Here is a 21212-nt window from a genome sequence, read left to right as displayed (position 1 = left end):
ATGGAATGGAATGGAACGGAATGTAATGTCGTGGAGTGGAGTGGCATGCAGTGGAGTGGAGTGGAGTGGAGTGGAATGGAGTGCAATGGAATGGGATGGAGAGGAATAGAATGGAGAAGACTGAAAACGAGTGGAGTGGAGTAGAGTGGAGAGCAATGGAGTAGAATGGAAAGGAATGCAATGGAGTGGAGTGGAGTGGAGAGGAGTGCAGTGTAGTTGAGTGGAATGGAATGAAATGGAATGGAATTTAATGGAATGAAATGGAATGGAAAGGAATGGAATGGAATGTAGTGTAATAGAATGCTTAAATGAAATGTGAGCTGAGATTGTGCCACGGCACTCCAGCCTGGGTGAAAGAGTGAAATCCTGTCGAAGGACAGGAATGGAATGCAATGTGGTGGAATGGAATGGCATAGAATTAAATGGGGTGGAGTGGAGTTGTGTAGAGTGGAATGGAGTGGAGTGGAATGGAGTTGACTGGAATGGGATGTAATAGAATGGAATGGAGTGGAGACGAGTGGAGTGGATCAGAATGGAGTGGAGTGGAATGAACAGAGTAGAAAGGAATGGGATGAAATGGAGGGGATTGGAGTAGAGGGCAGGGGAGTGGAATGGAATGGATTGTAGTAGATTGGAGTGGAGTAGGATTGGAGTGAAGTAAAATAGAATGGAATGGAATAGAATGGAATGGAATGGAACGGAATGGAGTGGATTGGAGTGCAGTGGATTTGAATGAAATAAAGTTGAATGGAAAGGGAAGAAATGGAATGGATAGGAGTGGAGTGGAGTGGATGAGAGAGGGATGGAATTGGATGGAATGCAATGGAGTAGAGTGGAGTGGAGTGGTATGGAAAGGAATGGAATGGAATGGAAAGGTGAAATGAAATGTGAGCTGAGATTGTGCCACTGCAATCCAGCCTGTGTGACAAAGTAAAATCCTATTGAAAGAAAGGTATGGAATGGGATGGAGTCGAATGGAATGGAATGGAATGGAATGGAAGGGAATGGAATGGAATGCAATGGAGTGGTGTGAATTGGAGTGGAATTAAATGGAATGGAGTGGAGTGGAGAGGAGTGGAGTGGAGTGGACTGGAGTGGAGTTGACTTGAGTGAAATGGAATGGGTTGGATTTCAATGGAGTCGAGAGGAGTGGAGTTGAATGGAACGGAATGGAGTGAAATAGAGTGGAATGGAATGGAATGGAATGGTGAAATGAAATATGAGCTAAGATTGTGCCACTGCACTCAGCCTGTGTGACAGAGTGAGACCTGTCCAAAGAAAGGTATGGAATGGAATGGAGTCGAACGAAATGGAATGGAATTGAAGGGAGTGGAGTGGAGTGCATTGAAGTGGAATGGAGTGGAATGAAATGGTATGTAATGGAACAGAATGTAGTGGAGTGAAGTGGAGTGGAGTGGAGTAGAGTGGAGTAGACTGTAGTGGAGTGGCATGGAGTGAAATGGAATGGGATGGATTTCAATGGAGTGGTGTGGAGTGGGGTGGATTGGAATGGAATGGACTGGAATGGAATGGATTGGAATGGAATTCTGAAATGACATGTGCATTGAGAATATGCCACTGCACTCCAGCCTCTGGGACAGAGTGACATCCTGTCGATAAAATGGAATGGAATATAATGGAGTGGAATGGAATGGAGTGGAGTGGAGTGGAGTGAAGTGGATTGGATTGGAGTGGATTGGAGTGCAATGGAGGGGAATGGAAGGTGATGGAGTGGAATGAAATGGAGTGGACTGGAATGGAAAGCAGTGGAGTGGAATAGATTGGAGTGGAGTGGAGTGGAATGGAATGGAATATAATGAAATGGAATGGAATGAAATGGAATGGTGAAATGAAACGTGAGATGATATTGGGCCAAAGCCCTGCAGCCTGGGTGACAGAGTGAGAACCTGTCAAAAGAAAGGAATGTAATGCAATGGAGTGTATTGGAGTGGAATGGAATGGAATAGGGTGGAGTGGAGTGGAGAGGAGTGGAATGGTATGGAAGGGAAAGGGATGTCATGGAATGGAAAGGAGTGGAGTGGAATGGAGTGGAGTGGAGTGGAGTGGAATGGAATAAAATGAAATGAAATGGAATGGAATGCTGAAATGAAACGTGCGATGAGATTGTGTTACTGCACTCCAGCTTGGGTGAAACAGTGAGATCCTTTCGAAAGAAAGGAATGCAGTGGAATGGAATAGAATGGAATTGAATGGAGTAGAGGGTGCTCGAGTGGAGTGGCCTGGAGTCGAGTGGGGTGTAATGGAGAGGAATGGAGTGGGATGGAATGGAATGGAGTGGAGTGGAGTGGAGTGGATTGGAATGGAATGGGATGGAGTGGAATGGAGTGGATTGGAGTGGAGAGGAGGGGAATGGATAGGAAAGGAATGGAATGGAGTGGAGTGCAGTGCAGTGGAGTGGAAAGGAATGGAAAATAATGGAATGGAATGGAATGGAAAGGAATGGAATGGAATGGAGAAATGAAATGTGAGACGAGATTGTGCCACTGTACTCCAGCCTGTGTGACAGATTGAGATGCTGTCTAAATAAAGGAGTGGAATGCAACGGAATGGAAAGGAATGGAATGGAGTGGAGATGAGTGGAGTGGAGTGGAGGAGAGAGGAGTGGAATGAAGTAGTATGGGATGAGAAAGAATGGAAAGGAAGGAAGCAGAGTGGAGTGGAGCGGAGTGGAATGCAGTGGAATGCAATGGGAGAGAAATAGATGGAGTGGAGTGAAGTGGATTGGAATGGAGTGGAATGGAATGGAATGGAATGACGTGGAGTATAGTGGAGTGCAGTTGGGTGGAAGGGAGTGGAATGGAATTTGATGTAATGGAATGGAATGGAGTGGAGTCGAGTGAAGTCGAGAGAAGTGTAATGGAGTGGAAGGGAATTTGATGTAATGGAATGGAATGGAGTGGTGTGGAGTGGAGTGATGTGGAGTGGAGTGGAATGGAATGAGATGGAATGAATTGGAGTGGAGTGGAGTCGAGTGGAGTGGAATGGAAAGGAATGTAGTGGAGTGGAGTGGAGTAGATTGGAGTGGAATAGAGTGGAACGGAATGGGATTGAATGGAGGGGAGTGTAGTGTAGTGGAGAGCAGTGGAGTGGAATGGAATGTAATTTAGTGGAGTGGAGTGGAGTGGAATGAAATGAAACGAAATTGAGTGGAATGGTGGAATGAAATGTGAGCTGAGATTGTAACCATACACTCCAGCCTGTGTGACAGAGTGTGATCCTGTTGAAAAAAAGGAATGCAATGTAATGGAAAAGAATGGGATAGAATGGAATTGAATGGATTAGAGTGTGGTCGAGTGGAGTGGAGTGAAGTCGAGTGGAGTGGAATGGAGTGGAAGAGAATGGGATGGAATGGAATGGAATGGAGGGGATTGGAGTGGAGTGGAGTGGAGTGGAATGGAGTGGAGCAGAATGGAGTGGAATGGAATGGAATGGAGTGGAGTGGAGTGGGGTGCAGTGGAGTGGAATGGAATGGGATGGAATTGAATGGAATGGAATACAGTGGAGTGTAGTGGAATGGAGTGGAAATGAAAGGAATGGTATGGAATGGAAGGGAATTGAATGGCGAAATGAAATGTCAGCAGAGATTGTGCCACGGTTTTCCAGCCTGAGTGACAGAGTTAGATGCTGTCAAAAGAAAGGGGTGGAATGGAATGAAATGGAATGGAATGGAATGGAATGAAGTGGAGAGGAGTGAAATGGAGAGGAGTGGTGAGGTGTGGAATGGAGTGGAATGGGGTTGAAAAGAATGGAATGAAGCAGAGTGGAGTGTACTTGAGGGGAATGGAGTGGAATATAATGGGATAGAATGAGATGGATGGAGTGCAGTGGAATGGAATGGAGTGAAATGGACTGGAATGGAATGGAATGGAATGGCGTGGAGTGGACTGGAATTGAGTGTAGTGGAATTGAATGGAGTGGATTGGAATATAATGGAATTGAATGAATTCCAATGGTGAAATGAAATGTGAGTTGATATTGTGCAGTGGAGTGGAATGGCTAGAATGGAATGGGATGTAACGGAATGGAACGGAGTTGAGTGGTGTGGAGAGGAGTGGAATCTAGTGGAATGGAAGCGGATGCAATGAGATCGAGTGGAGAGGAGTGCACTGGAGTGGATTGGAGTGGAATGGAATGGAATGGAATGGATTGGAGTGGAGTGGAGTGTAAGGGAGTGGAATGCAATGTAATGAAGTGGAGTGGAGTGGAATGGAATGGAATCGAATTAAATGGAATAAAATAGTGAAATAATATGTCTGCTGAAATTGTGGCACTGCAGTCCAGCCTGGCAGAAACAGTGAGATCCTGTCAAAAGAAAGGAATGGAATGCAATGGAATTGAATGTAATGGGATGGAATGGAATGGAGAAGAATGGAGTGGAGTGGAGTGGAGTCCAGTGGAATGGAATGTAATGGAATGGAGTGCAGTGAAGTGGAGTAGAGGGGAATGGAGTGGAATTGAATGGGATGCAATGGAAGTGAACGAAGTGCAGTGGATTGGAGTGGAATGGAATGGAGTGGAGTGGAATGGAGTAGAATGGAATGGGACGGAGTGGAATGGAGTGAAGTGGAGTGGAGTGAAATGGAGTGGAATGGAATGGAAAGGAAGGGAATGGAATGGAATACAATGGAATGGAATGGAGTGCAATGGAATGGAATGGCGAAATGAAAGTGCACTGAGATTGTGCCACTGCACTCCAGCGTGGGTCAGAGAGTGATAACCTCTGGAAAACAAGGAATATAATGGAATAGAGTTGAATAGAATGGAATGGAATGCAATGGAGTGGAGTGCAGCCGAGTGGGGTGGAATGGAATGGAGTGGAATTGGATTGGATGGAATGGAAAGGAATGGAGTGGTGTGGAGTCGAGTGGAATGGTATGGAGTGGAACGGAATGCGATGGAATGGGATGGAGTGGAGTGTAGTGCAGAGGAAAAGAGTGGAGTGCAGTGTAGTGGATTGTAGTGGAATGGAATGGGATGGAATGGGATCGAGTGGAGTGGAGTGGAGCAGAGTGGAGTGGAACGCATTACAATGTTATGGAATGGAATGGAATGCAATGGTGAAATGAAACGCGAGCTGATATTGTCCCACTGCTCTCCAGCCTCGGTTGCAGAGTAAGTTCCTGTCAAAATAAAGGAATGGAATAGAAAGAAGTGGAATGGTATGGAACGGAATGGAATGGAGTGGAGTGCTGTGGAGTGGAGTGCAGTGGAATGGAGCGCAATGGAATGGAATGGCATGTACTGGATTAGAGTTTAGTGTAGTGGAGTGGAGTGGAATGGAAAGGAATGGAATGGAATGCAATGGAATGGAATGGAGTGGAGAGGAGTGGAAAGGAGTGGAGTTGAATTAAATGGAATGGAATGGAATACAATGGAAAGGAATGGATTGGAATGGAATGGTGTAATGAAACATGAGCTGATATTGTGCCACTGCACTCCTGCCTGGGTGACAGGGTGAGATCCTGTCGAAAGAAAGGAATGGAATGGAATGGAGGGGCATGGAATGGAATGGAATAGAATGGAGTAGAGTGGAGTGGAGCAGAGTGGAGTGGTGTGGAAGCAGGGATATGCTATGGAAAGGAATTGATTGGAGTGGATAGGAGTGGGATGGAGTGGAGTGAAGTGGAACAGGATGGGACAGAACAGACTGGAGTGGAGTGGAGTTTAGTGGAGTGGAGTGGAATGGAATGGAATGGAAGGGAATGGAGTGTGGAGGAATGCAATGGTGAAATGAAATGTGAACTGAGATTGTGCCACTGCAGTGAAACCTGGATGATGTAGTGAGATTCTGTCACAAGCAAGGAATGGAATGGAACGTAGTGGAATGGATTTGAAAGGAATGGAATGGAGTGGAGACGATTTGAGTGGAGTGGAGTGGAGCAGAATGGATTGGAATGGAATGGGATGCAATGGATTGGAATGGAGTGAAGTGGATTGGAGTGGAGTGGAATGGAATGGAATCGAATGGGATTCAATAGAATGCAGTGGAGTGGAGTGGAGTGGAATGGAATGGAATGGAAGGGACTAGAATGCAGTGGAGTGGAATGGAATGGAATGTTATGGAGAGGTATGGAATGTTATGGAATGGAGTGGAATGCAATCGAATGCAATGTAATGTAATGTAATGGAATGGAATGGTGAAATGAAATGTGTACCTTGATTTTGGCACTGCAATACAGTCTGGGTGACAGAGTAAGATCCTGTTAAAACAAAGGAATGGAATGGAGTTGAGTGGAATGGAATGGCATGGAACGTAGTGGAGTGGAGTGGCCTGCAGTGGAGTGGAGTGGAGTGGAATGGAATGGAGTGCAATGGAATGGGATGGAGAGGAATAGAATGGAGAGGAGTGGAGACGAGTGGAGTGGAGTGGATTAGAGTGGAGTGGAATGGAGTGGAATGGAATGGAATGCAATGGAGTGCGGTGGAATGGAATGGAATCCAATGGAGCACGGTGGAGTGCAGTGGAGAGGAGTGCAGTGGAGTTGAGGGGAATGGAGTGAAATGGAATGGAATTTAATGGAATGGAAAGGAATGGAATGGAATGCAGTGGAATAGAATCGTTAAATGAAATGTGAGCTGAGATTGTGCCACGGCACTCCAGCCTGGGTGAAAGAGTGAGATCCTGTCGAAGGACAGGAATGGAATGCAATGTGGTGGAATGGAATGGAATAGAATTAAATGGAGTAGAGTGGAGTTGCGTGGAGTGAATGGAGTGGAGTGGAATGGAGTTGACTAGAATGGGATGTAATAGAATGGAATGGAGTGGAGACGAGTGAAGTGGATCGGAGTGGAGTCGAGTGGAATGAAAAGAGTGGAAAGGAATGGGATGAAATGGAGGGTACTGGAGTAGAGGGCTGGGTAGTGGAATGGAATGGAAAGTAGTAGATTGGAGTGGAGTAGGAGTAGAGTGAAGTAAAATGGAATAGAGTGGAATGGAATGGAAAGGAATGGAATGGAATGGAGTGGAGTGGAATAGAGTGCAGTGGATTTCAGTGGAATGAAGTGGAATGGAAATGCATCGAATGGAATGGATAGGAGCGGACTGGAGTGGAATGGAGAGGAACAGAATTGAATGGAATGGAATGGAGTGGAGTGGAGTGGAGTGGAATGGAAAGGAATGGAATGTAATGGAAAGGTGTAACGAAATGTGAGCTGAAATTGTGCCACTGAAATCCAACCTGCTTGACAAAGTAAGACCCTTTTGAGAGAAAAGTATGGAATGGAATGGAGTCGAATGGAATGGAAAGGAATGGAATGGAATCGAGTGGAGTGGAGTGGATTGGAGTGGAGTGGAGTGAAGTGGAGTGGGATGGAGTGGAATGAAATGGAATGGAGTGAAGTGGAGAGGAGTGGAGTGGAGTGGACTGGAGTGAAGTGAAATGGGATGGATTTCCATGGAATGGAGTGGAGTGGAATGGAACGGAATGGAGTGGAATGGACTGGAATGGAATGGAGAGTAATGGAATGGAATGGAATGGAATGGAGTGGAATGGAATGGAATGGAATGGTGAAATGAAATGTGAGTTAAGATTGTGCCACTACACTCCAGCCTTTGTGACAGATTGAGTCCCTGTCGAAAGAAAGGTATGGAATGGAATGGAGTTGAATGAAATGGAATGGAATGGAACAGAGCGGAGTGGAGTGGAGTGCACTGGAGTGGAATGGAGTGGAATGAAATGGGATGTAATGGAAAGGAATGGAGTGGAGTAGAGTAGAGGGGAGTGGAGTGCATTGGAGTGGAATGGAGTGGAATGAAATGGGATGTAATGGAACGGAATGGAGTGGAGTAGAGTGGAGTGGAGTGGACTGCAGTGGAGTGGCATGGAGTGAAATGGGATGGGATGGATTTCAATGTAGTGGAGTGGAGTGAAGTGGATTGGAATGGAATGGAATTGTGAAATGACATGTAAGGTGACATTGTGCCACTGCCCTCCAGCCTCGGTGACAGAGTGATATCCTTTCGATAGAAAGGAATGGAATATAATGGAGTGGAATGGAATGGAATGGAGTGAAGTGGAGTGGATTGGAGTGGATTGGAGTGGAATGGAGTGGAATGGAATGTGATGGAGTAGAATGAAATGGAGTGGACTGGAATGGAGAGGAGTGGAGTGGAATGGAGTGGAGTGGAGAGGAGTGTAATGGATGGAATAAAATGGAATGCGATGGAATAAAATGGAATGCAATGGAATGAAATGGAATGGTGAAATGAAATGTTAGATGATATTGTGCCAAAGCACTCCAGCCTGGGTGACTAAGTGAGAACCTGTCGAAATAAAGGAATGTCATGCAATGGAGTCTATTGGAGTGGAATGGAATGGAATGGGGTGGAGTGGAGTGGAATGGAGTGGAATGGAGTGGAATGGAGTGGAGTGGAAAGGAATGGGATGGAATGGAGGGAAGTGCAGTGGAGTGGAATAGAATGGAATGCAATTTAGTGGAGTAGAATGGAGTGGAGTGGAGTTTAATGGAATAGAATGAAATGAAATAGAATGGAATGCTGAAATGAAATATAAGCTGAGATTGTGCTACTGCACTCCAGCCTGGATGACAAAGTGAGATCCTTTTGAAAGAAAGGAATGGAGTGCAATGGAAAAAAATGGAATTGAATGGAGTAGAGGGTAGTCGAGTGTAGTGGCATGGAGTAGAGTGGAGTGGAATGGAGAGAAATGAAGTGGGATGGAATGGAATGAAGTGGAGTGGAGTGGAGAGGAGTGGAATGGATAGGAATGGAAAGGAATGGAGTGGAGTGGAGTGGAGTGCAGCGGAGTGGAATGGAATGGAAAATATTGGAATGGAATGGAATGAAATGGAATGGAATGGAATGGAGGAATGAAATGTGAGCCGAGATTGTGCGACTGCACTCCAGTCTGTGTGACAGATTGAGATGCTGTCGAAATAAAGGAGTGGAATGGAATGGTATTGAATGGAATAGAATGGAATAGAATGGAATGGATTGGAGATGAGTGAAGTGGAGTGGAGAGAGGTGGAATGTAGTGGAATGGGAAGGGAAAGAATGGAAACGAATGAAGCAGAGTGGAGTGAAGTGGAGTGGAGTGCAGTGAAATGCAAATGCAATGGGATAGAATTAGATGGAGGGGAGTGAAGTGGATTGGAATGAAGTGGAATGAAATGGAATGGAATGGAATGACGTGGAGTGGAGAGGAGAGGAGTGGACTGGAATTAAACAGAATGGAATGGAATGGAATGGAATGGAATGGAATGGAATACAATAGTGAAATGAAATGTGAGCTGAGATTGTGCTCCTGCCCCCCATCCTTGGTGACAGAATGAAATCCTCTCGAAGGAAGGAAATGGAAGAGAATGGAGTGGAATGGAAAGGAATGCAGTGGAATGGAGTGGAGAGGAGTGCAGTGGAGTGGGGTGGAGTGGAGTGGAGAGGAGTGGAGTGGAGTGGGGTGGAGTGGAGTGGAGTTAAGTGGAGTGGAATTTGATGGAGATGAATTGAATGGAGTGGAGTAGAGTGCACCACAGTGGAATGGAGTGCAATGTAAGTGGATGGAATAGAATATAGTGTAGTGGTCTGGAGTGGACTAGACTGGAGTGGAATGTACTGGAATGGAATGAGATGGAATGGAATGGAATGGAGTGGAGTGGAGTGGAATGGAATGGAATGGGATGGAATGGAATGGAAAGGAATGGAATGGAAAGGTGGAATGAAATGTCACCTGAGATTGTGCCATTGCACCCAGCATGGGTGACAGAGTGAGATGCTGTCGAAAGTTAGGAATCGAAGGGAATGGAGTGGAATAGAAAAGAATGGAATAGAATGGACTGGAGTGGAGTCGAGTGGAGTGGAGTGGAGTGGGATGGAATGGAATGGAGTGGAATGGAATGGAATGGACTGGAGTGCAGTGGAGTGGAGTGGAGGGGAGTGGATTGGAATGGAGTGTAATGGAATGAAAAGAAAAGGAATGGAATGGAGTGGAATGCACTGGAATGGGATGGGATGGAATGGATTGGAGTGGAATGCAGTGGAGTGTAGTGGAGTGGAGTGGAATGGAATGGAAAGGAATGTAAGGGAATGGAACTGAACGCGGTGGAATGGAATGCTGAAATGAAATGTGAGCTGAGATTGTGCCCCTGCAGTGCAGTGTGGGTGATGGGGTGAGATCGTCCTGAAAGCAAACAATGGAATGATATGGATTGGAATTGATTTAAATGAAAGGAAGTGGAGTGGAGTTGAGTGGAATGGAGTGGAATCCAATGGGATTCAAAGGGATGGAGTGGAGTGGAGTGGAATGGAATGGAATAGAATGGAATGGAATAGAGTGGAGTGGAATGTAATAGAATGTTTGGAATGGAATGGAATGGAATGGAATGGAATGGAATGGAATGGTGAAATGAAATGTGTGCTGAGATTTTGCCAGTGACAGAGTAAGATCCTGTCAAAAGAAAGGAATGGATAGGAATGGAGTGGAATGGAGTGGAATGGAATGGAGTGGAGTGGAGTGGAGTGCAGTGGAGTGGAATAAAGTAGAGTGGAGTGGAGTGGAATTGAATGCAATGGAATGGAATGGAATGGAATGGAATATTGAAATGAAGTGTAAGCTGAGATTGTTTTACTGCAGTGGAATACAGTGGAGTGGAGTGGAGTATACTGGAGTGGAGTGGAATGGAGTGGAATGGAATGTAACGGGGAAATGAAATCTGAGCTGAGATTGTACCACTGAACTCCAGCCTGGGTCAGTTAGATATTCTGTTGAAGGAAAGCAATGGAATGGAATGGAGTGGCATGGAAAGGAATGGAGTATAGTTGAATGGATTGGAGTGGAGTGGAGTGGAGTGGAGTGGAGTGGAGTGGAATGGAATGGGATGGAATTGAATGGAGTGGATTGGATTGGAATGGAGTGGGATGGAGTGGAGTGGAGTGGAATGGAATGGAAAAGAATGGAATGGTGAAATGGAAAGTGACATTGTGTCACTGCAGTCCAGCCTGGGTGACAGAGTGAGAACATGTCAAAATAAAACAATGAAATGGAATGGAGTGGAATGGAATGGAATGGAAAGCAGTGGAGTGGGGTGGAGTGGGGTGGAGTAGAGTGAAGTGGAACCGAGTGGAATAGAATGGGATGTAGTGGAATTGAGTGGAGTGAAGTGGATTGGAGTGGAATTGAGTGTAATGGAATGGAGAAGATACGAGTGGAGTGGAATGGCATATAATGGTATGGAATGGAATGGAATTGTGAAAAGAAATGTGACCTGAGATTGTTCCACTTCACTAAAGCCTGGGTGAAAGATTGAGATCCTGCCGAAAGAAAGGAATGGTTTGAAATGTAGTGGAATGGAAAGGAATGGAGTAGAGTGGAGTGGAGTGCAATGGAATGGAATGGAGTGGAGCAGAGTGGAGTGCAGTGGAGAGGAATGGAGTGGAATGTATAGTAATATAATGGAATGGAATGGAATGTAGTGGAGTGGAGTGGAGGGGAGTGGAATGGGATGGGTTGGGATGGAATGTAATGGAATGTAATGGAATGCAATGTAATACAATTGAAAGGAATTGAATGGAATGAAATAGAATGGAAAGGTGAAATGAAAAGAGAGCTGATATTGTGCCACTGCAGTCTAGAGTGGGTGACAGAGTGAGATCCTGTCGAAAGAAAGGAATGGAATGGAATGGAGTTGTATGGAATAGCTGAATGGAATAGAATGGAATGCAAATGAGATGAGTGCCGGGGAGTGGAGTGGAGTGGAAAGAAATGGAGAGGAATTGTATGGAATGGAATGGGATGGAGTGGAGTAGAGTGGAGTGAAGTGTACTTGAATGAAGTGGAAGGTAATGGAATGCAATGAAATGGAATGAAGTGGTGTGGAGTGGAGTGGAGTGAAGTGGAGTGGACTGGAGTGGAATGGAATAGAACTGAATGAAGTGGAATGGAGTGGAATGCAATGTAATGGAATGATGAAATGAAATGTGAGCTGAGATTTTGCCACTGCTCTTCAGCATGGATGAAAGAGAGAGATCCTCTCGAAAGAGAGGAATGTAATGTAACGGACTATAAGGGAATGGAATGGATTGGAATGGAGTGAAATGGATTTGAGAGGAGTGAAGTGGAGTGGAGTGGAATGGAGTGGATTGGAGTGAAGTGGAATGGAATGGAATGGAATGTTGAAACGAAAAGTGAGCTGAGATTGTGCCACTGCAGAAGAAAGGATTGGAGTGGAGTAGAGTGGATTGAAAGGGAGTGGAATGGAATGGAACAGGATGGAATGGAGTGGAAATGAATACATTGCAATGGAAACGAATGAAATTGAGTGGAATGGAATGGAATAGTGAAGTAAAATGTGAGCTGATATTGTGCCACTGCACTCCTGCTTGGGTGACACAGTGAGATGCTGTCAAAAGATAGGAATGGAATGGAATGGAGTGGAATGGAAAAGAATAGAATTGAAAGGAGTGGACTGGATTCGAGTGGAGTGGAGCGGATTGGGATGGAATGGAATGGAATGGAATGGAATATAATTGATTGCAGTGGAGTGCAGTGGAGGGGAGGGGAGTGGAGTCGAATGGAGTGGAATGGAATGGAAAGGAATGGAATGGAATGGAGTGGAGTGCAGTGGAATGGGACGGGATGGAATGGAATGGAAGGAAGTGTAGTGGAATGGAGTGGAGTTTAGTGGAGTGGAGAGGAATGGAATGCAATGCAATGAAAGGAAAAAGAATGGAATGTAATGAAAGGAAGTGGAATTGAATGCAGTGGAATAGAATGGCGAAATGAAATGTGAGCAGAGATTGTGCCACTGCAGTGCAGCGTGGGTGATGGAATGAGATCCTGTCAAAAGCAAGGAATGGAATGAAATGGATTGGAAAGGATTGGAGTGCAATTAAATGTAGTGGAGAGGATTTGAGTGGAGTGGAGCGGAGTGGAATGCAGTGGAATGGAATAGGATGGAATGGAATGGAGTGGAGTCGAGTGGGGTGGAGTGGAGTGGAGTGGAATGGAATGGCATCCAATGGGATTCAATGGGATGGAGTGGAGTGGAGTGGAATGGAAAGGAATGGAATGGAGTGGAGTGTAATGGACTGGAATGTTATGGAATGGAATGGTGAAATGAAATGTGTGCTGAGATTTTTGCCACTGCACTACAGCCTGGGTGACAGAGTAAGATCCTGTCAAAAGAAAGGAATGGAGTGGAAAGGAGTGGAATGGAATGGAGTGGAGTGGAGTGCAGTGCAGTGGAGTGGAATCAAGTGGAGTGGAGTGGAGTGGAATGGAATGCAGTGGAATGGAATGGAATGGAATGGAATGTTGAAATGAAGTGTGAGCTGAGATTGTGGCACTGCAGTACAATAGAGTCGAGTGGATGGGAGTGGAGAGGAGGATACTGGGGTGCAGTGGAATGGAGTGGATTGGAATGTAATGATGAAATAAAATATGAGCTGAGATTGTGCCACTGAACTCCAGCTTGGGTGACAGTTTGAGAATCTGTTGAAAGAAAGCAATGGAATGGAATGGAGTGGAATGGAATGGAATGGAATGGAATGGAATGGAATGGAATGGAAAGGAATGGAATGGAATGGTATCACATGGAATGGAATGGAATGGAGTGGGATTTAGTGGAGTGGAATGGAATGGAATGGAATGGAATGGAATGGAATGGAATGGAATGGAGTGTGACTGAGCGGAATGGAATGGAATGGAATGGAAAGGAGAAATGAAAAGGAAGATTGTGTCACTGCAGTCCAGCCTGGGTGACAGACTGAGATCATATCGAAAGAAAGTAATGGAATGTAATAGAGTGTAATGGAATGGAATGTTAAGGAGTGGAGTGGAGTGGAGTGGGGTGGAGTAGAGTGGAGTGGAATGGAGTGGAGTGGAATGGAATGGAGTAGAGTGAAGTGGAGTAGAGTGGAATGGAATGGAACGGTATGGAATGGAATGGAATGGAATGGAATGGAATGGAATTGTGAAACGAAATGTGAGCTGAGATTGTTCCACTGCACGCCAGCCTGGGTGAAAGACTGAGATCCTGTCGAAAGAAAGGAATGGGATGCAATGGAGTGGAATGGAATGGAATGAAGTGGAGTGGAGTGGAATGGAGTGGAGTGGAATGGGGTGGAAGGCAATTGAATGGAATGGTATGGAATGGAATGGAATGGAGAGGAGTGGAATGGAATGGAGAGGAGTGGATGGGAGTGAAATGGAGTGGAATGGAATGGGATGGAATGGAATGGAATGCAATGCAATGTAATGCAATTGAAGAGAATGAAATGAATGCAATGGAATGGAATGTTGAAATGAAAAGTGAGCTGATATTGTGCCACTACTCTCTAGCCTGGGTGACAGAGTGAGACCTGTCGAAAGAAAGGAATGGAATGAAATGGAGTTAAATGGAATGGAATGGAATGCAAATGTGATGAGTGGAGTGGAGTGGAGTGGAACAGAATGGAGTGGAATGGTATAGGATGGAATGAGATGGAGTGGAGTGGAGTGGCGTGGAGTGGAATGGATTGCAACTGAATGGAGTGGAATGGAATGGAATGCAATGGATTGGAATAGTGAAATGAAAAGTGAGCTGCGATTTTGCCACTGCTGTCCAGCATGGATGACAGAGTAAGATCCTCTCAAAAGAAAGGCATGGAAAGGAATGGACTGTAATTGAATGAATGGATTGGAAAGGAGTGGAATGGAGAGGAGTGGAGTGAAGTGGAGTGGAGTGGAATGGAGTGGATTGATGTGAAGTGGAATGGAAAGGGAAAGAATGGAGAAATGAAGTGTAAGATGAGATTGTTCTACTGCAGCAGAATGGAGTGGACAGGAGTGGAGTGGAGTGGAGTGGAACGGAGTGGAATGGAAAGGGATAGAATGGGATAGAGTGGAGTGGAGTGCATTGGAATGGAAAGGAATTTAAAGGAATAGAAAGAAGGGAATGGATTGGGATTTATTTTAGTGCAGTGGAGTGGAGTGGAGTGCAATGAAATACAAAGGAATGGAATGCAGCGGAGTGGTATTGAGTGGAGTTGAGTACAGTAGAGTTGAGAGGAGTGGAATGGAGTGGAGTGGAGATTATTGGAGGTCCATGGAATGGAATGGAATGGAATTGATGGAATGGATTGGAATGGAATGGTGAAATGAAATGTGAGCTGAGATTGTGCCATTGCACTCCAGCCTGGGTGACAGTGTGAGATCCTGTAGAAAGAAAGGAATGAAATGCAATAGAGAGGAATGGAATGGAATGGAATGCAGTACAGTGGAGTGGAGTGGAGTGGAATGGAGTAGAATGGAATGGAATGGAGTGGAGTGGAGTGGGGTGGATTGGAAGGGAGTGAAATGGAATGGGATGGAATGGATTGGAATGGAAAGCAATACAATGCAATGGAAAGGAATGGAATTGAATGGAATGGTGAAATGAAATGTGAGATGATATTGTGCCACTGAAATCCACCCTGGGTGACAGAGTGAAATCCCGTGGAAAGAAAGGAATGGAATGGAATGGAATGGAAATGAGAGGAGTGGGGTGGAGTGGAGTGGATTGACGTGGAAAGGAGTTGAATAGAGTTGAGTGGAGTGCAGTGGAGTGATGCTGAATGAAGTGTAATTGAATGGGATATAATGGGATGGAGAGGAGTGTAGTGTAGCATAGTGTAGTGGAACGGAGGGCATAGAAATGGAATGCAATGGAATGGAATGAAGAGGTTTGGAGTGGAATGGAGTGGAGTGGAATGGAATGGAATAGAATAGAATGGAATAGAATGGATGGAAAGGTGAAATAAAATTTGAGCTTACATTGTGACACTGAACTCCAGCCTGGGTGACAGAGTGAGATCCTGTCGAAAGAAAGGAATGGAAGGGAACGGAGAGAATGGAATGGAACGGATGGGAGTAGCGTGGAGTTTAGTGGACAGGAGTGGAGTGGAGTGGAGTGGAATGGAATTGTATTGAGTGCAATGCAATGGACTGCACTGTAGTAGAGTGGGGTGGAGAGGAGTGGAGTGGATTGGAATGGATAGCAATGGAATGGAGTAGACAGGAGTGGAGTGGAGTGGAATGGAACAAAATGGTGTGGAATGGAATGGAATAGAATGGAATGGAATGGAACAGAATTGAATCAAATCAAATGGAATGAAATTGTGAAATGAAATGTGATCTGAGATTGTGCCACCGCACTGCAGCCTGGGTGACAGACTGAGATAATGTCGAAAGAAAGGAATGGGATGGAATGGAGTGGAAAGGAATGGAATGGAATAGAGTGGAGTGGAGTGGAGTGGACTGGAGTGGAGTAGAGTGGAGTGGAGTAGAGAAAAATGGAGTGGAATTGAAAGCAATGTAATAGAATGGAGAGAAGTGGAGTGGAGGAGAGTTGAATGGAATGCAATGGAATGGAATGGTGAAAGTAAACCTGAGCCGATATTGTGCCACTGCACTCTAGCCTGGGTGAGAGAGTGAGATCCTTTCAAAAGAAAGGAATATAATGGTATGGAGTTGAATGGAATGCAAATGAGATGAGTGGAGTGGAGTAGTGTGGATTGGAGCAGAGTTGAATGGAGTGGAGTGGAGTGCAGTGGAACGGAATGGAGTGGCATGTATGGGATGGAATGGGATGCAGTGGAGTGGAGTGAAGCATAGTGGAATGGAGCGGAATTGAATGGAATGCAATGGAATGGAATGAAGGGGTATGGAGTGGAGTGGAGTGGACAGGAGTGGAATGGAATGAAACGGAATGTAGTGGAATGGAATGGAATGGAATGGTGAAATGAAATGTGAGTTAAGATTTTGCCACTGCACTCCAGCCTGGATGACGGAGTGAGAAACTCTCATAAGAAAGAATCGAATGGAATGGAATGGACTGTAACGGAATGGAATGGATTGGAATGGAGAAGAGAGGAGTCAAATGGAGAGGAGTGGAATGGAGTTGATTGGAGTGAAATGGAATGGAATCGAATGGAATTGTGAAATGGAATGTGAGCTGAGATTGTGCCACTGCAGAGGAATGGAGTCGAGTGGAGTGCAGTGGCATGAAGTGGAATGAAAAAGGGATGGAATAGGATAGTGTAGAAGAATGTAGTGGAGTGGAATCGAGTTGAATGACATGGAAAAATGGAATGGAATTGAATATACTCGAGTGCAGTGGAGTGGAGTGTACAGCAATGGAATACAATATAATGGAATGTAGTGGAGTGCAGTGGGGTGGAGTGGAGTTGAATGGAGTGGAGTGGAGAGGATTGGAGTGGCATTTAATGGAATGGAATGGAATTGAATAGAATGGATAGGAATGCAATGGTGACATGAAATGTGAGATGAGATTCTGCCACTGCATTCCAACCTGGGTGACAGAGTGAGGTCCTGTCCAAAGGAAGGAATGGAATGAAAAGGAGTGGAATGGAATGGAATGGAAAAGAATGGATTAGAGTGCAGTAGAGTGGAGTGGAGTGGAGTGGTGTTGAACGGTGTGAATTGGAGTGGAATTCAGTGGAATGCAATGGGAAGCAATGAAATGCAATGGAGTGGAGTGGAGAAGAATGGGGTGGAATGCAATGGGATGCAATGGAATGGAGGGGAGTGGATTGGATTGGAGTGGAATGGAATTCAGTGGAATGGAATGGGATAGAAAGGGATCAAGTGGAGTGTAGTGGAGTGGAATGGAGTGGAATGGAATGGAATGGAGTGGAGTTGAGTGGAATGGAATTTAATAGAGTGGAGAGGATTGGAGTGGAGTGGTATGGAGTGGAATGGAACGGGATGGGGTGGAAGGAAGTGGAGAGGACAGCAGTCGAGTGGAGTGGAGTGGAATGGAGTGGAGTTTAGTGGAGTGGAGTGGAGTGGAATTGATTGTAATGGAATGGGATGAAATAGAGTGGAGTTCATTGGATGGAGTTGAGTGGAATGGACTGGAATGGAATGGACTGGAGTGCAGTGGAACGGAATGGAATGGAATGGAATGGAATGGTGAAATGAAATGAGAACTGAGATTGTGCCACTCCACACCAGCCTTTGTGACAGACTGAGATCCTGTCGAAAAAAAGGAATGGAGAGGAATGCAGTGGACAGGAACGGGATGAAATGGAATGGAAGGGAATGGAAGGGAATGGAAGGGAATGGAATGGAATGGAATGGAATGGAGGTGAATGGAATGGAGGGGAATGGAGTCGAGTGGAGTGGAGTCGAATGGAGTGGAGTGGAATAGAGTGTAATGGAATGGGATAGAATGGAATGGAGTGGAATAGCGTGCAATGGAATGGGATGGAATGGAATGGAATGGAAGGGAATGGGGTGGAGTGGAGTGGAGTGGAATGGGGTGGAATGAAAAGGGTTGGAGTGGAATGGAAAGAAATATTGTGGAGTAGAGTGGAGTGGAGTGGAATGGAACGGAATGGAATGGAATGGAATGGAATGGAATGGCACGGAATGGAAGGGAGTGGAGTGGAGTAGAATGGAGTGGAATGGAATGGAATGGAATGGATTTGAGTGTAGTGGAGTAGAATGCAGTGGAGTGGAATGGAATGGAATGGAATGGTGAAATGCTCTTGAAAGAAAGGAATGGAATGTTAAAGGAATGGAATGGAGTGGCGAGCAGAGGAGTGCAGTGGGATGCAGTGGAATAGACTGGAGTGGAGTGGACATGAGTGGAATGGAGTTGAATGTGGTGGGATGGGATGGAATGGAATGGAATGGAGTGTAGTGTAGTGGAGTGGGGTGGAATGGAGTGTAATTTAATGGGATAGAATGCGGTGGAGTAGAGTGGAGGGAAGTGGAATGGACTGGAATGGACTGGAATGCAATGGAATGGAATGGCGTGGAGTGGAGTGGAGTGGAGTGCAGTGGATTGGACAGGAGTTATGTGGAATGGAATGGAATGGAATGGAATAGAGTGGCATGGATGGCAATGGAATTGTGAAATGAAATGTGACATGAGATTGTGCCACTGCACTCCAGCATGTGTGACAGAGTTAGATCCTGTCAAAGGAAAGGAATGGAAAGGAATGTAGTGGAATGGAATGGAATGGAATGGAGAGGAGTAGAGTGGTGTGGAATGGAATGGAATGGGTTGGAGTGGAGAGGAATGGAGTGCAGTGGAGTGTAATGGAGTGTAATGGAGTATAATGGAATGGGAATGAATGGAATGGAATTGAGTGGAGTGGAGTGAAGGGGGTAGTGTGGAGTGGAATGTATTGGAACGGAATGGGATTGAATGGAATGGAGTGGAGTGGAATGGAATGGAGAGGGGGGCTAAGGAGTGGAGTGGAGTGGAATGGAGTGGAGTGGAGTGGAGTAAAACAGAAACGAAGAGAATGAAAGGAAAACAGAAAGGAAAACAGAAAGGAAAACAGAAAGGAAAAGAAAGTATTGGAATTGAATGGAATTGAATGCAATGGAATGGAATGGAATGGAGTGCAGTGGAATGGAAAGGTGAAATGAAATGTTAACTGAGATGGTGCCACTGCACTCCATCCTTATTGAGAGAGTGAGATCCTGTCAGAAGAAAGGAATGCAATGTAATGGAATGGAATGGAATGGAATAGAATGGAATGGAGTGGAGTGGATTGGAGTGCAGTGTTGTGGAGTGGAGTGGAGTGGAGTGGAATGTAGTGGAATGGAATGGGATGTAACGGAAGGGAGTGGAGTGGAATGTAATGGAATGGAATGGAATGGAATGGAATGGAATGCAACGAAATGTGGGCTGTGATTGGGCCACTGCACTGCAGCTTGGGTGACTGAGGGAGATCCTATCGAAACAAAGGAATGGAATGACGTGTAGTGGACTGGAGTGGAGTGGTGTTTAGTGGAGTGGAAAGGAATGGAGTGGAATGGAATGGAATGGAGTGGAATGGAATGAAGAGGAGTGGAGTAGAGTAGAGTGGAATAGAATGGAATGGAATGGAATGGAGTGGAGAGAAGCGCAGTGGCGTAAAGTGGAATGGATTGGAATGGAATGGAGTGTAGTGTAGTGGAATGGAATGGAATTGAAAGGGATGGAAAAGAATGGAATGGAATGGATTGGAGTGGAGTGAAGTGGAGTGGACTGCAGTGGAATGGAGTGGAATGGAATAGAATTCAGTGGAGAGGAGTGGAGTGGAATGGAGTGGAATGGATTGGAGTGGAGTGGAGTGGAGTGGAATGCAATGGGTTTGAATGGAATGGAGTGGAGTGGAGTGGAATGGAATTTAATCGAGTGGAGTGGATTAGAGTTGTGTGGAAATGAGCGGAACGCAATGGGATGGAGTGGAACGAAGTGGAGTGGACTGCAGTCGAGTGGAGTGGAGGGTAATGGAGTGGAAAGGAGGGGAATTTAGAGGAGTGGAGTGGAATGGAATGGAATTTAATTTAATGGATTGGAATGGAATGGAATGTTGAAATGAAATGTGAGCTGAGATAGTGCCACTTCACTCAAGCCTGGGTGACACAGTGATATCTCATTGAAAGAAAAGATTCGAATGGAATGGAGTGTATTGGAATGGAAAGGAATGGAATGGAGTGGAGTGGAGTTCAGTGTAGTGTAGTGGAGTTGAGTGGAATGGAGTGGAATATAATAGGATGTAATGGAATGGAATGGAGTAGAGTTTAGAGAAGTGGATTGGAGTGGAATTTATCTGAACGGAATGGGATGGAATAGAGTGGAGTGGAGTGGAGGGAGTGGAGTGGAGTGGAGTGGTGTGGAAAGGAATGGAGTAGAATGGGATGGGTTGGAAGGGAATGGAATGAAGGGGAGGTTAGTGGAGTAGAGTGGACTGGAGAGGAACGGAATGGAGTGGAATGGAAAGGGATGGAATAGAAAGGAATGGAATGGAATGGAAGGGAGTGCACTGGATTAGAGGGCAATGGAGTGGAACGAAATGGGTTGGAGTGGTATGGAAAGGATTAGTGTGGAGTGGAGTGGCGAGGAGTCGAATAGAATGGAGTGGAATGCAGTGGAATAGAATGGAATGGAATGGATTTGAGTTGAGTAGAGTGCAGTGGAGTGGAATAGAATGGAATGGAATAGAATGGTGAATGCTGTCGAAAGAAAGGAATGGAATGGAAGGGAATGCAATGGTGAAATGAAATGTGAGCTCAGATAGTCCCACTGCACTCCAGCCTGGGTGACCGAGTGAGATCCTGTAGAAAGAAAGGAATGGAATGGAATGGATTGGAATGGAATGCACTGGAAAGCAGTGGATTGGAGGGGAGTGGACTGGATTGGAGTGGCGTGGAATGGAATGGAATGGAGTGCAGTGGAGTAGAGTGGAGTGGAGT

The sequence above is a fragment of the Pongo pygmaeus genome, chromosome Y, assembly GCF_028885625.2.
Source record: "Pongo pygmaeus isolate AG05252 chromosome Y, NHGRI_mPonPyg2-v2.0_pri, whole genome shotgun sequence".
NCBI classification, from domain to species: domain Eukaryota; kingdom Metazoa; phylum Chordata; class Mammalia; order Primates; family Hominidae; genus Pongo; species Pongo pygmaeus.
Note: the sequence above shows the minus strand (reverse complement) of the source record.